Below are 15,231 nucleotides of genomic sequence, written 5' to 3' on the forward strand. Positions count from 1 at the left end.
AAGCTTTTCTCATGCTGGAAGTCTGAAGCAGCAGGCTGATTGTGTGACGGAGCTGACAGGGTTGGGTCAGGCTAAACTTCAGCTCCATGCCAGAACAGTTCTGCTGGAGAAAAAAACATTACCGATAGTAAAAAAAAAAAAGAGAAAATCTTCTGGAGAAGAAGAAATCTTTCAGAATGATTTTGATTTATATATTATTGAACAGAACAAACCACAGATACATTTATAGAGTGAATGTTTTTAAAGTTACACAAACACCTATAAATACTGTATGCAATAGTTACTCATTTTTGGACCAGATCCAACTTCTGATATAAAAGAAGAGTATGCTATGATGGTTTTGGATTTAATTTATTTGTCATCATTTCTGAGTTGTACTATTGCTATGGCTATGCCACATAAATTAATTCCTTTGTGCTTAATCTCTTACTTATTTCCGATGTGTTTGTTCTGTTATTGTTAGGCTTTTTCCTCTTGGTTTGTTGTTACTTTTGTTTCTAGTTCACCTCCCGGTTTTAATTAGTCACTTTATTTTTCTTCTTCTGTGATGTTTTTTGGCAGTTGGCAAACAATGAAACTGGTACATTACCGCCACCGACTGGTACTGAGTCAATTAGTCTCTTTTCCCTCAGCCTTCCTGTTTGCCTCAGCTGTTCCACATTCCCCTGATTAGCTCACCTGGATCAAATGTCATCACCCACTTTCCCTCAGTATATAGACCTACTGGTTTTCATTCCTTTACTGGTTTCTCCTGGTGCCCTGTCATGCTCCATCTCCTGCTCTCCATATGACTTTCCATGCAAGTTCCTGTGTAGCAAAATATTGGATTTTGATTTTATCAGCCAGCAAACATGGCAGAATAACTTTCAGTCAAAATGAGCCTTTATGTGTAAAAACAAGGACCAGTATTACATCTCAAATGCTTGGCTTCTCCAATTTAGCCTCAGAACTGTCTTTGAATTATTCACTTTGTGAGCGATTTGGCAAAATTAATCCACATTAATTCTCATGCCTCCTATGTTGCCATTATCAGGGTCAAACATTTTCACCAGCCAAACTTATATTGCAATATTTTTTTCCTCTGAATCTTTGTGAGAGTTGCTCCAAACTGAGTCAAAATGCAGTTGCCTGAGTGGAAGAAAAGGATGGATAACAGACATCAATTCTGGCTTTTAAAGAGCATCACATCGAGGACAGGGCTGCCTTCACCAGCCTGAGAAAGAGTTAGGACACACTTCAAATCTCCATCATTTAATTTGACAGAGGCAATAATTCATTTAGGGTTTAGAATAATTAGCATAACCAAGTATCTGGGAATCCCTTAGCTGGGGGGTAATGAGCCAAAAATCTGAAAAATGCTGAAAAATCTGTAAAAGTAAAAAGATAACTTCAAAAATTGGAAAACACGCAGTAAATAAGTGATTAAATATCAGTTTTGGGGAGTTTATCAAATGGATGCATTTTGATATTCTCAACAGGTTATCTCGCTCCTCACTGCATATTGAGGGTTTGTTTTGCCTTCAGTTCTGCTCCTGGCTATAAGCAGCATGAACTTGAAGGAAGGATATGAGTTTGACAAAACACACTGAATAAGGAAGAAGCTGATTCTCATCAGAACTTGCACTGCAGCATTTTGAGTTAAAGCAGCCGGATCACATTAGTTGTGTCCTTATGCAAAGCGTTCAGTCCCATCAGCTAACTGCTGCAGGACAACCGTAATCACTGTGTGTATTATTGAAGCTTCTTCTAACCCGCCTCCTGCAGCTCCTCTCTGCCAACACACCTTTTGTTTAATTGGAACAAATGGTTTTTTAATACCACTCGGGTCAGATGACCTTGGTGCTGTGAGGAAAGAGAGGCTGGTGGCAGCACTGCAGTGTGCATTAACTGGATGTCAGCAGACATTACTCTCCGCCAGCGTACGCTGATCTGAGACCTGCAGCAGTTAATAATGTGCAGCCAACACACCTTCCATCTCTCCTAATAGAGATATTGTCATAGAACTGCCGCCGCCGAGCCCTGCAGAGGCAACGGGGAAATAGATGGCGTCTGCGATCTACCCCTCCGCTTCGTCCCTCCATTCCCAGGTCACGTTTATTTAAATATAGAGCAAAGTTATCACTGGGTTACCTCAACAACATTTTGTTTAAACACTTTTTTTTTCTCTACGTTTATCCACAAACCAAAAATAGAGGATTCTACCTTCAGCTAGGGAGATCAACCTGTGCTTCAAATGAGTTCGGGTATATTCGTGTCGTTAGTTGGAGTAATGGTGGAAAGAAGAAAGATGTGAATAGATGGCTTTAGGCCAGTATTGCCATAACAAAATAATTGGTTCAATTTCATCAGATTTGTTGCACGACTGACTGACAAATGAAGATCCTGCATCACCACCTACAACTCTGGAGATTCTCTGATAATATAACTTATGACAACAATTAACTTTCCTTTGACATTAAGTGTTTTTCAGTTGAGCTTGAATTCAGTTGGGTTATGTTGATTTTTTTTAGCTTTTAAACAAAACATGTGGGCTTGAAAAGTCTATTCCACAACTGCTTTAAGGTTACTTTCCTAATTAATTTAAGTTTACAAGCTTTCCTTTGACAATGAATCTGCTAAGAAATATAGGTATGTAAGGAGTCACATTCAGGTGAGGTCATTTCAAAGCCTTTATTAGCCAATAACAGGATTCTCATTGAGATGTCTTGCTTATCAACCAGCATCATCGTAAAATAATTATTGGCATTCACTTTTCTTGTTTTTGATTTTTCAGCTTGTGTACCTGTATGAGTCTATGTGAGGCATCTTGTGTTTTTCCTAATAATTTTGTGACATCTTCAGCGTCATAGACTGGAAAATGTTGGGCTTGAAAAGTTTTCATCTTTGCATAAATCCCACAACTAGAATCAAACCATTCCACCTTACTCCGGGAGACTGACGAGGCTGATTTCAAGAAGAGACAAAGACCTCACATAAGACAACTTGACCTTGGCCTCCTTCTCTCCTCTCAAAAACAAACCAGGATGTTGACAATCTTTGCAAGGCCTTGCATTGTAGATCCCAGATTGCCTTGCATGCACAAAACGTCTGTGGCATATAGCTGGTTTATAGCTGCATATCGGGGTGCAGGGTGCAGCGTTGGAAAGGGTGGTGGTGGCATATCTATAAAGTAGAGCTATGAGTTTTCAGAGATGAACTGGCTAAGCAGGCCTCCTGCCAAGCTTTTGCCCCCGTCATCATCTGGCTGGACTAGCAGTGGTCTAACTTATGTTTTACAACAACCCTGGCAGTGCAGCTGTTAAGTTGTTGTGTCCTGTCACACTGACGCCCCTTGCACACATAAAACAGTATGAACCGAACACAACACGGGAGATGAGCTCTGACCGGTAGAGAAAGATGAACAAGGCTGCACCCAGACTCATAATGAAAATTGCTGGAAAAGTGACGGAAGAAGCAACTTTTCGACTGCAGGCTGATTGCGAACTCTGTCTGTCTGTGAAAGAAAAGTTCTGCTTTAAGATTAACGGATGAAGATGAAGCAGAGGACTGAATACAGAGCAGGGTGACAACCTGTTTCTGTGTTTGGGTTATTTATCAGCGAGACTCAAAAAGATAAAAGTGCCAGATGAAAGCCTCGGGAATGATCAGCTCACAGTAAGCACTGAACAAACTAAACTTGGTGTTTAGTGAGACTGGTTCTTTCAGAAAGCGCCATCAGGCCATGTGTAATGAAACATTAGTATGCATCAGTTCATTGAAACAATCCAGGACACATGGGAATGCACCTTGCTGGAACGGTGTCATCCAGCATAAATGGTCATTTTGATAAGTATAACTACATCCTGGTGAGACTTGGTTGATGTCCAGGGAAGCATTCGATCACAAGTTTATGTGCTATATCATCAAGTTAATGTGACAGATGTTTAGAGTCTAGAGGAAGTAGAATCTGCAAGACACCCTATTTGGTCCTTAGCCAGAAAGTATCAGCAGGCTGATTAATATCACACCGAGGGAGGTTTTCCAAATAAGCTGAAAGGAGTCCTTGAGAGGAACTCCTTTCAGGCTGCAACTCCTCACAGATGGACTCAGGTAAAAACTGTTGTATTTGTGGATTTGTCCTTTCATCAGTCGTTTAGTCGTTCCAGTTGAAAAGAAAACGGTTTTCGCAACTGAAAAAGCATGAAACTAGGTGACAAAATGAAAAAAAATATTTGAATTCAAATTGTTTAGGGAGGTTCTTGCATAAAAAGAGATTTATTTAACAGGCCGCTTTGCTTTGATGTATTCTAGGTTAACTTTATTTTGCACACTCGTTGATTTTTGTGAAACAAAGTTTCTAAAGTCATCTGCAGCATCATTATTCACCGTTAAATTTGGAGCCTTTGTTCTGCATTTATCAGACTGTGTGGTAATGAAGGGTTAAATTCTCTCGCAGAAGGCACAAAGCTGCTGAATCGCCCAATCAGCCTCAGGATAATTTTATTCACAATTTACATTCGAGGCAGCATCTGTGTTTCTCTAATTTCACTGTTGAACGACCTGCCGATAGTAACCCATTTATTTCTGGGCACAGCTGAGTTGCAGCTTTTCTTTCACCAGAACACTGGAAACTGTTTAATGAACATCTCAAAGTAGTTTTCCTCACGATCTTCAGATGGCTGTGATGTGTTTGTGTTGGGCAAAAGTTGTTAAAAATGAAACTTATGGTTGCAGTTCAGGTTAAATAAAGAAAACTGGTTCCAACTAATCCTACTCTTAGTTTCACTTCTCTGATGTTTGCAATAGTTTCGTCACACACAGTCGAACTCTAAATGACATTCAACAGGCAGCGCTGAACAAGAATAAAACTATCATGGAAACTATTTGTTGGGCGGGATGGTCAGTTGGCTGATTTCTCATTTAAGCATCGGTCAATTGCTGATTTCCCACAATTAAGGAAATCAAAGCTGATTTATTGGTGCAGTCCTAATGAAAACCAATTGATTAATTTACACAATATTTTATCAAGCTGGAGAGAAATGGCTTTGTATGGGAACAATTGGCAAATGGGCTAATTCATCTAGTCACTCCGCCTACACTAAATTAAAATGATTCATAAATTATAATGCCATTCGCAGACCACACCAGTTTATTTCAACAAGAAATCAGATTCTTTCTTCTCTGGTTTATGCTCTGTTGGCTTACAGACAGCTAACGTAAGCAGCTAATCACATCTTTTGAACAACATGCAAAGTTTTACTTTTGTGTAAGCAATGAACCTCTCCTATATTGGTCCTTCTATTTTTGTTCCATTTAAAAATAAAGTTAGTTTCGGGTTAGTTTCCGGTCTATAAATCACAAGTGTCCTTCATTATAGCTGCCAGACAGGTATTTGTGTTTTTCATCACATTATTTTCCTATATTTTGTGTAGAAGTTGCTTATTTTATTCTCTTGATAAACTTTAATCCCTGTTTCTTGAAGTTTCTCTCCAGGTAATAACAGCAATATTAAACTAATGAGCTCTGAGCAACAGCAGGAAAATCAGCAGCTCGGTTTGGATTCATTCAGTTAAACACCGGAGTAATTTGCAAACGTTAAGTCGCGCTGCCGGGCCGGTTCATCCTTGGATGATGAATGAGGTGACGCAGCAACAGAGAAGATAAAGAGCGGAGCTGCAGGGGCAGATGGCCAACATGTCCTTGTAACGCGGGAGAAAACACCCGTATTGTCTCATAAACGCTGTCCTGTTTCAATCAGCTCACACGTGCATCACAATGTGGAGACATTAGACCTCAGTTTGATATCAGCCACCAGCACTAGCATAAGAATCGCCTGGACATGCCGCTACTGAAGGCCAACGGCTCTATATGAGCCGACATAACATTTGTGATGAAGCTGTTTGGTTACACAGGAGATCCACTTTGATCCGACACCTGAGATGACAAAGCGTCAACTTGTTTCTTATTAGAAACCATCAGTGGGGAAAACTTTCTGGCAGTAGCATCTCGTTCTGATGGTGCTGATCGTCCCAGTCGGTGTTGAAAGTGACAACGGACGCGGACGACAGCAGTTCCTGAGGCTCATTAAAAGTAAGCGCCTGAGCAGCTTCAGGACAGAGCTGATTGGAAGAGGACAGGGGAGGTAATTGAAGAAGCAGACTGTTTCTGCTGTCAACAGAGTTAGATGTCCTGCAGCTGAATGTGTCATGTAGTACCAGGAGTTGCTTTCTGCACATGGTTTACGCAACTCTGATAAGCTCATATTTTCCACTATAATAATTACTCAGAAAGAAACGACAGGAAGGATGTCTATTAGCGCTCTGAGAACTAACTCTCAACCAATCAAACTCTGGCTTTTGTCTCCTCACTTCCTAACAAAGAGCTCAGTCTTTGACTGAAACACAAGATGGTAACAAACATTACAGAAGTGCGTTGACACCCAGACTGTTCACATTTAAACACTCTGTAACTGAAATAGAAAGACTCTGTGCTTAGTTCTTAGTGCTATCTACAATGGTTTATGTATACTCAGAAAAACGTATGTTTTTAACTTGAATGCATATCTGAAAGCATATCTAAAAGAGAAATAAAAAAGTGCATTTTTGGTATTACAGGATGACTAAACAAAAAAATTCACAGGGAGGCTACAGAGCTCAAGCATGAATAAGCTAAAGTCTAATTTTTACCTGCATATTAAATTCCAAAAAAATCATTCCTTCCCTCGACTGAAACGGCTTTTCCCGAGTATTTTGCATGTGATTACAGTGTTCACTGCCTCCTAACCTTTACCAGTCTTCCATGCGATGCAGCGAGAACCTTAAATCTTGGCTGACTAACAGACCTTGCAGCTGGAACACAGTGAGGCGTTTCCAAAAGATGATTATCAAAGACTCCATCTGACCCATAATGGATGGATGCCAACGCGCTGCCCTTTACTCTCATTATGAGCCACGTTGGACGTCAATAAACCCTGAAAATCACTCTCCATCCATCATCAGCTGGAGGTTAGTGAGCGCGCTGCACGGATGAGATGCAGCTTTTGCTCACGCGTTATATTTGGCTGTGACCTCTGTCAACCCCAGAAAAGATGAGCAATCAGAGCTGACGTGACATTTGATGAGGTGAGGCTGAGGAGTCCCCTCAGGTAGACAGATGGATGTCATGCTCTAGCCTGGAGGAGAAATCTGGAGCTTGAAGTTTTGCTTTAGAACATTTTGGCTCCAGCTGAAAGATGCAAAGCTCTTTTCATTGACCCTGTTTTGAAAAGTCACGAGGTTAAGAACACACAGTTGGACTGTGGCTTTGACGGCTCGCTTTGTTCCTTCAGGGACGGAGGAACAGATGTAGGTACTAAGTGTGTTCACTCCACCAGGCCAAGGTCTATTAAGTTCTTGTTTTGAATCATAATTAAGAGCAGCCAGTAAATTCCCTTCTTCCAGAACAAATTATAGTTAAACTTGTTGATTTTATGTTAATTAAATGCTTTGTTTTAATGCTTTGTGGACTTTTAGAGCATTTAAAAAAAAAGAAAAATACCTTCTCAGTTAGCGAGCATAAAAGGCATTTTCTTAAAAGCATCCCTCTCCAAATTACTCCAAGATCATCGTTGTAAACAACTGGACAAAAGTCCAAGTTACTCAGCTGCGTCACTAAGAGAAGACCCGACTCCCTCCGATGTCTTCACTGAGCCCTGAAATTTTGAAAAGTTGTAGAGCTAAAAGCCAGGTTGGTGCCAGAAAATCACAGATTTTATGAAATTACCAATTGACCTGAGAAGAGCGGTCAAATATTCATCCAATCTTTACTTTTTAAAAGCCCATCTAGGGACAAGTGCTGCGATTTAGCTGTTGCTATTGCACCATGATGCAAACATGGGACTGCTGTTTTATTCAGTTTGTGTAAGTCGATGTGTGTCTGTCCCCATCAAATAAACTTTATAAGAATCCCAGAAGTTTGATGTGTCCAAAAAAGTAAGTCAAGCTTCCAGAGGAACACAGATAAAGTAATAAGGCTATATTTAAGTACTTAAGGTTTTATGCACAATTCTTAAACATTTTGGATTACAGAAATCCCAAAATAAACATCAAACTTGTGTTTCCAGTTGTTTTACAATTACTCCACCTCAAACCCTATAAAACAAGGGTAAAATCTTTTGACCAGAAGTGTATGTGTGTGTATGATACTGCAGCCATTTCTGCTGAAATGAATAAAATATTGACTTAATAGACGTGATTTATTCCAAGCTAATGTAATCTTCTGTTGTTTATTTTCTGACAAACGTAAAGGCTCGTCCTTTGTTGTAAATGTTTTAAATTCCCCAACATTTACCTGGTAAACCAAAGTCATCCACTGAGAATAAAGCCAAGGACGATAAGACTCATTATTTTTACCGACACATTCTGATGCAAAACAGCATGTGCAACATTAGGGAGTAAAATGTCAGGCCTGTCATAACGTCGTGCTGCACAAGCGTATCTCTCAGCCAAATGCCACACCGAGACTCTGCATACAAAGAATCCTGCCAAAACCGCTTTTAGCGTCGTCATGAATGAACAACATCAACTGCTTCAGAAGATGACTCTGTGTGTGTTTGTACATCCGTGGTGAGTTTCTGCATGTGCAACAGCAAATGAGGCAGAAATTGTTAAGAGTAGAGCTCCAGTTTTGCGGCAGCAGCGGTCGGCTGTTATTAATGACTCATTCCCAGCGGCCCCGGGGCCCTTGGTGTGCAGCCTGCTCAGAGATCACCTCAACCTCCCATAACTCTGTTTGGTCAGGAGAGAAATTATCAGCGGGATGGAGAGAGGAATATGGAACAAAGTCTGCAGAGTGAAGAGATGTATCCTCATTAAATTACTGCTAATGAACAGTTAGTGATTATTATTAGAGTAATTACTTGGACTTCCTTCTGCACAGGGTACAGCAAGTGTTTGTTCTCTAGTTTACAGAATACAAGTGGCGTACCAGCTAGCTTGACATTATCATACAGAAGATTCTCTTGTTATATAGCAGCACAAAATAAATTAATTTAAACATTTCCAATGTACTTTTCTCTTTGGAAAAAAATCACCAATCATACTTTGAACTGCAGGAAACTTTATGTTCAGATAGAAAATTTGATAAGCAGACTGACTTGCAGTGATGAATTCTGGGTGAACTAAAGCTTTAACAGCAATAACTCTGTCGTTTCTCTGACTTTCTGTCTTTATGGAGGAATTTCGGGCTCCTCGTTTTGCAGAGCTGCTTCGGTTTTTTGATGTTTTTGTTCAGCATTTCAAACATGTCACGATTTTGACTTTGCATGGACTATTTTAATGGTTTGATCCTGCTCGCTTTTTTGACATTATTTTATGAAAGGTTTTTCTGCTTTTTCGGTTAATTTTCATTTTGATAATCTGGTTTGAGAAAACTTCAGCTGTCACACAAATAGCCTCACATTTGACTCTAGAATACTTTGATCCAAAGAGTAATATTTTTTTTTATTTGAGCACAGTCTGACTTTGGGGTGAATTTGTTGATGCATCAATTCCTCTGAAGATTAGCAGCTGTTCCTCATATCTCAATAAATTCTGGTAATGGTCCAATAACCGTTTCCAGAATTGTGGGTTGTAGTTTCTTTTCTAAGGTCTTTGCTAAAGTCTTTCCATCTTGGTATTGAGTTACCACACCTACATCTCCCCACTTTTACAGTGATCCTCACAGTGAAAGCAAAATGAATTCATCACTTTTTTTTATCAGAAACATTTTCTTTTTTAAAATTTATCAAATTATGTAAATAATTTAAACAAACTACTGTTGATTGGGTTTGGATTAGAGACATTTTTAAACCCTACAAAACACCTGATCCTGATTTCTGTAGTTTGACACCAGTGAATTAGAATATTATTGAAAAGTTTATTATTTCAGTGTCTCAATTCACTGAGACACATTGTATAGATTGAATTAAGCACCGACTGGTGTTTTCAAACCTTTATAATTATGAGGAGGTTTTGCTTTCAGCTAATGGAAATGCTACACTTAAGATTAGAACAATAGATCAGATCAATAAAAAAACATATTTAGTACAGAAATGTATTCTTAATAAAAAAAAGCACATTAAATACCTGCTTAATTTTTTTTTAAACTGACAAACGAGCCACATCTGAATAATAATAATAATAATATTAATTTATTGAATACGACTGCTCTTCCTAAGATAATGGCTCAATGATCTGCTCATCTATTCATCAGGAGAAGCTGCCTTGGGAAATTAGCAAGAAATGAACAGCTTGCCTCCAAACATGCCCGTCTTAGACTTCAACAGTCTATTCTCCTACCTGAGTCATATAACCTCTATGTTTTCCTTCCAGATCACATTAGCAAACCACTGGAACACCAGAGTCCAGCCATTTTTTTCTTCTTTAAGTAAACTATATCCACTGATATGTATAATTAATGACGGAATAAGATGGAAAAGTCTGTTTCGGCTTCATGATTATCACTCATCTCATTGTGGGCTCAAACTAGCTGTAGGAATTTGATTTCCTTTAAAGGGTTTTAATGGTAATAGTATCGCTTTAGCTAAATTCCCAAAGCTGTCAGATTGACACACACCTCTTAAATATTCCGGATTGACATCTAGATGAGTCTGTAAGCACTTGGAGGACGCGCTGTCAGAAGATGATTGTTCTGCATATGACCCTGTCATTGATGTGATCTTCATCAACGTTCTGTATGCACAGTGTGCCGTAAGCAAATCCTAGACAGGCAAATCCTCTGAATGGCGATGGAGTTCTCTTATTCACACAGTTTTCATCTAACACCTTTAAGATGAATGGATGAGAAGCAGAATTAAACGTATATACATATCTCACACATCAAAGGTTCTTCTGCCGTATTCATTTTTACTGGGTGACCTTTAATGCGGAGTGGAAGCCTCAACTGCATTTACACCGAGTGCAAAACTACGAAATGGGTCAGGAAAATTGGATCGGAGCAAAGCTATGCATGGAAATATAGGAAGTGATTTGTATTCATGAGATTGCAGAAAGTTTGTTTGAACCTTGTGGAGGAAAACTGCAGCCAAGCAAAATTCCTGCCACACCTGTCATGAACAAGAGGGAAATGTATCTTTATTGTAAGAAATTGGTTGTTTTCCATGTTTGTCATATTTATAATCTAATCCAGACCAACATATTGAGGAGAATCAGATTTACAGTGTATATAATTAGTTTTCTAATAAATTTGATTTGTGGGTTTTCTGTTTTTTTTTCTGGTGATGTGTTAAAGAACTCTAAACAGTATGGTATTCAGAGTAATCAAATTATAGGAAGAGTCTAAATGAAAGGCAACAAAGCAGCTATAAGAACAACCTTATGCTGAGATTAATTTGCAGCCGACTTTATTACACCGTGTGATCCTCTTAAATTAAGATGAATTAAAGGGCAGCTGGAGCCATAAGATTTAATTAAGATTCAGCGTTCACCTTCTGCTGAGCTACGTTTGCTACTTCATTTAAATTAGAACGTGGACCTGGCTGGTGGACTGTGAGCAGTACAGTATACTGATATCCTTGCTTTGCCCTCAGTAGCAAATGTATCGTCAGAGAGTGGAAACGGGTTATGGACAAATAACTTCTCAGTGTTAGGATTCCTTGACAAAATAATTTTTATGTTAGAAACATTTTATTCTTTTGTCTTTTGGTTACTATTGGGGGACTAAATAAAAAAACTTCAACATACAGCGTTATATGGTGGTGCTGCTATCATATTTTAGTCTGTGGAGGAGAAATCTCCATAGATGAACATCAGACATCGTATATATAAAGGTTGAGTTTTGCATCTTTATGAATAGGCTTTTAAGTATTAAGTAAGAGATATTGATATATGATCTGCCCGTATACACCTGTCCCACACATGAATACGTTTGTTCATGCAGTAAGTCATTAAAAAATATCCTGTGCCAAGAGAATCAGTCATCCTACAGTCTTCTTCTTTTTTGCCAGTGTGAGGTTGTTGATCACTTGACACGTGATGCAAAAAGTGTTTCCATTGCAGTATTGCAAATACCTTAATTCAATACAGCCACAAAACCACCTCATCCTGGAGCAAATACTTTGTTTTTTTTATCAAAAAACATCAAAATGTCAAAATTGGAATGTTTCCTTTAAGCAAACTAATTTTTTCAGTTCCAATTTGCTCAATGATTTGGTCAGTGGAAAGGCAGCTACTGATGACAGTGAGCAAAATGGAGCATAGCAAATGATACGCAAACAATGAAACTTTTATAAATATGCAGATGTGATTCGGGACCTCACAGGATTTTTTCCCCATCAAAATGGGTTCAGTATTTTTGTGGGCTCGTGCTTCTAACTAATTCCATAAAAAAAAAAAAAAAAATTGAAATGAGTGTGGTTTCCCACACTCATGGAACCAACCTGGAGCCATCTCATTTTGTTACTGTAAACACCGTGTTTTGTAAATGTTTGATCCTCCGTGTGTTGACAGAGTAGGGAGACAGTTTAGCCACACAAATTACATTATTTGTCTGGTTATCCCCACAGACAGATGCCTTAATGTCATCAGTCTAATTTATTAATGCTGTTTTAAACAACAAGTGACATTTGTGAACCTTTCACGGTCCCACAGATGATTTCTGATTGATGCCCTCTGCACTGTTTAACACAGCATTTGCTCTAGGATTTATTATGGGCTGTTTCAGCAGAAACAATCCCAAACACAGTGCATTAGCTTTGAAAATCATGTGTCATGGGTCTAATTTAGAGTTATGAAATAGATTTTGTGGGACATCAAGACATCGGATATTTTTTGAAATGTTTGTCAGATGTGATGCACATATGATATTCCTGTTCTGGATAATTAGTTTATACAAGAGTCAGCAGTGTTGCATTCATTCACAGTGTTCTGCTGCATCATGACTGGGTTACTGTTATATGATGTCAACATATGCAATACTATATAAGCACACAACTAAATGGATATATAGTTTTTAGGTGTTTTATATGACTCTCATTTGCATCTGCTTTGTAGAGGTGGGACAAATGTATCGTAACTGGCATGCGAGTGCAGCCATGGAGAAAAAACAAGATGTCAAATAAATTCAGCTTAATACCAAAAAGTCATTTAGTTATTCATTAGCTTTTAGTAGTTATAATCTTCAGTTTCTTTTCAGTTTCTCAGAGCTGAACCTTACCTCAGCTGCTCTCTGTTCTCTTGGTTGTCCTCACCTGGTTTCTTTGTCACAATCACATCTGCACTGTTCTCACTCTCCTTCTTTCTATCGCAGATAGATTCTACTGTTGCTGTAAATGTACTTTTTGTTTTCATTGATTACTTGTCTGGTTCCTATCTCCATTTTGCCGCCTCCTTTTGCAGTAAAAGGGAAATATACAATAGTGTTTTGTGGGCAATCATAACATTTTGATGGGTTGCTGGGGTCCCTGGCACCAGCGAAAGCACCCTAGCAATTTAGAAATGACCATTTTGATGCTGAAATACTTTTTCCTGTTTGTCGGGCTTCACGTTTTCATGTCTTCAAGTATTTCACTTTTTTACACCAAACTATTTGGATCAAAATGTTATAGCACATAGTTTATAGCCAGGTCTACTGATAGTAACATAGGTGCTTCATTTCATGATTCAAGAGTAATGTAGCTTTTTTCTGGCGTATGAGTGTGTATTTAACTTTTAACAATAAGCATAAGTCAAAATGATGAATAATTAATGCACTGAAGTTGTCGCATAGAGCGGTGAAGCATAATCTCAGAATTCCTCAACAACTGGTGACCTTAGTACTTTAATTTATGTGTGCACTTTAAAAGCTGTTTCTACTAACACTTTCAACACTTTTTCTTGCAAGGCAAAGTTCATAAAAGCTTGGCTTGTGACATGTTATTAGTGAAGTTTGATAATTGTTTGTGTAAAGTTTTGTAAAGTCTACAAAGTGGATGTGGGGCAGATTTTTTTTATTTTTTTTATTTAATTGGATGTGTGTCATTAAAGGATTCATCAGCAGTAGCTGAAAATGCATGAAGCCATTTTCTGAGCTGACAGATGCCCTTTGGTTAAGTGACTTTCCCTGCCGAGTGCGCCTCATGCAGCATCTATCAGGCAGCTTTGAAACATCGATAAAATGAGGGCCGCCTGCAAATGAACACATTTAGCACTTCACTCGCCTGCCTTACCTTTGCAGGACTGGGCTCCGGGGAACAGGAAGTGGGGTTGGGGGTGGCGCTCTTTGAAGGCTGCTCTGATTGAAATAACAAAAGACTTTGGGCCTGTTTGCTGCATGTGGTGGCCAGCACTTTAAAGCCTGGGAGCAGTGGAGGCGCATTGAGCGCCTCTGCATGAGCCGACCGCCAGGCCTTCATTCTGCTCACGTCTGACGCTCTGGATCTGGGGAAATTTCAATTACTCCGCCTTTTTATTCCAGGTGGAACCGTCGCAGACTCAGGTCACGGTCTCATCAAACTCTTTGGTTTCATCAGTACACTTGATACTGCTGTTTGTTCCATATTTATTGTTTGACTGCATGCAAAGTTAGGAGGAAAATTAGGTTCATCGATATAATTTAATAGGATTAGACTTGAAAGTCGAGGCATTTAGGATGCAACTGTTGCCGTGCACGAGATTAATAAACTAATTAGGATTTTTCTTCTCCCGATAAACATCTTGATCAGAAGATTTTAAGCCTTCTCTGCGGCAGAATTTTCTGCATTACTTAGTTTTTCTTTTCTTTTCTAATTTACATCACGCATACAATTCTTACATTCATGCTTTTTATAGGAAAACCTTTTCACTTCGCATCTGTGTAAGATTGTAAAATCACGAGAACAGGTGAAGGATTATAATGTTGATTTCCACAGACTTTAGCAAACACTAGATAGCTCTGTTAATGCCATGTTTTCTAATAATAAGTGGTGATATTACTATGCTTCAAAGATGCAAGCAAACATTTATTTCTTATGTTTTATGGGACATGGAGTAAACAGAATGGAAACTAAACTAAACTAAAAAGATAATTAGTCACATATGAAGAATCTGATTACAGTAACAGCATCTACAGCTAAAAGGGGCCTTAGAGAACAGGAAATACAATTTTCATGAAAGGTTGTAAATGGTCAAAGTATCGTCCATATGAATGGGGGGACACAGCACAACATTGGTCCAATCATCGCACATAGGTCAAATATCTGCTGCAAATGTCTCTGAACCATCGAGGTCTGGAGGAAATTGAGCTACACTAGTTTGCTTA

Source organism: Poecilia reticulata, linkage group LG22, assembly GCF_000633615.1.
Source record: "Poecilia reticulata strain Guanapo linkage group LG22, Guppy_female_1.0+MT, whole genome shotgun sequence".
NCBI lineage: Eukaryota > Metazoa > Chordata > Actinopteri > Cyprinodontiformes > Poeciliidae > Poecilia > Poecilia reticulata.